Below are 1,820 nucleotides of genomic sequence, written 5' to 3'. Positions count from 1 at the left end.
CTGCTCTGGCTCACCCCAGGGGACTGCTCAGGCCCCTCGTGCACAGCCCTGCAGCGTGTGCAGGCAAATCTGTCTCCACCACCCCACGGACGGGCAGTCTCGCTGCCAGGATCCCCTCACCTGGTGCGATAAACTGATGCTTATCCAGCACTGGCGCTGAATGAAAGCTGCGCCAAGCACATGAACAGCAAATATTCAGGACTTCCTTAGTCTACTGAGTACGTAAAACAACTGATCCTTCCCAGGAAAGACTGCTCTTCACAACTTGAGTATATCAGATTTGCTTTATCAATACACAAAGCATAAAACTGAACACTAAAACTGGTTTAAAATCTGCTCCTTCAAAGGTTTTCATCTATGCATTGATTTATATTCTGCTTTTTTTTTCACAAGGAATTTAAGAAGACACAGTAAATAAAGAAGAGAGAATATTAAAATTCAAGGAAAAAAAAAAAAAAAACCTAGCATGTCCTCCAAGAGGGATTTACACAGCGGTAACAATGTAGTTTCAATCTGGTGAATTTACCTGCCACTCTTAAAGGAGGGTCAAGTCTGACTGTAATTTTCATGAGGAAAGCACATTTAGGTTTCTCCAGGCAAATCACACATTATATTTTTCAAGAAATTTTTCTAGGGGCCAGGGAGGTGGCTCCCTGACAAGCACAAGGGCCTGAGTTCAAACCCCGGTTCCACAAAAAAAAAAAAAAGAAATTTTTCCTACGGCTGGGGATATAGCTCAGCACCTTAAGCATCTGCTGGGCAAGTGCAAGGTCCTGAGTTCAATCTCTAGTACTACCAAAAAAAAAAAAAAAAAAACCTTTTCCTAGAAGTGGACCTCAGAGAAGCCACTAAGTGACACAGGAAACAAAATGTGTGACCAATCTTCAGTAAGCAGAAACTGCCACACCAGGCTTCTCACGCTTTCTAAAATTCCCATTCATAAATTACCTAACTTATGCTTTCTTAATTCATTATATATCTATATCTATATGCATATATATATATACATATATTTCTTTTTTTTGTGTGTGTGTGGTATCAGGGATTGAACTCAGGACCTTGTGCTTGCCAGGCAAGTGCTTATTCTACTGAGCTATCTCCCTGGCCCTCATTTTATATATTTTTAAGCTCCTCAGGAAGGCTAAGAATGAATAATTTGTTTTATTTTTTGTTTTTTTGAGACAGGGTCTGGCCTTGAACTCACTACACAGCTGAGGGTGGGCTCAAACTAGCAGTGAACCTTCTGCCTCAGCCTCCTGAGTACTGGGATTACAGGCACGGCTACGAGGCATGGTTGAGAATGAACAATTTTTAAAGTTATTTATAATTTTCTTCAAAAGACTTGAGTTTAAAGCCATCTGTCCCTTCACCTACAGGCCCTAGACCACTACCCTTCTGCTATCTTGGATGTACCTGCTTTTCAGAAATGGTCACTTCTCACAGGACTGCCTCTTTGCTATTCTAAGCTACCATAAATTAGGAGCCAAATAACCAAGCTTGTCAGACTTTATACAAATGGAGAGTAAACAAGCTCTGATTGAAAACAAATATTTGGAGGGCTGGCCAATTAGCTCAGCAGATTAAAATACTAAACAGGAGAGTCCAATCTAGTAGTGACACCCTGAACACCCTGTAGACCCTTCCCTAAAATACTGAAAAAAAGAAAAAAAGAAAGAAAGAAAGAAAGAAAGAAAGAAAGAAAGAAAGAAAGAAAGAAAGAAAGAAGAGGGCTGGTGAGATGGCTCAGTGGTCTAAAGCACCTACTTAGAACAAGCTTAGCAAAGCACAGGGACCGCGGTTCGATCCCCCAGCACCACATG

At 41.1% G+C, this 1,820-nt stretch overlaps 1 protein-coding gene across 6 annotated transcripts in view; it reads right to left on the bottom strand.

Moving 5' to 3' along the window:
- Mphosph9 (M-phase phosphoprotein 9) overlaps positions 1-1,820 on the bottom strand; it is an 81,142-nt gene that overhangs the window by 73,448 nt on the left and 5,874 nt on the right. The window lies entirely within an intron of this gene.

The sequence above is a fragment of the Octodon degus genome, unplaced genomic scaffold (genome assembly GCF_000260255.1).
Source record: "Octodon degus isolate 3935 unplaced genomic scaffold, OctDeg1.0 scaffold00076, whole genome shotgun sequence".
Classification (NCBI taxonomy): domain Eukaryota; kingdom Metazoa; phylum Chordata; class Mammalia; order Rodentia; family Octodontidae; genus Octodon; species Octodon degus.
Note: the sequence above shows the minus strand (reverse complement) of the source record. Positions and strands in the feature narration are given on the sequence as shown.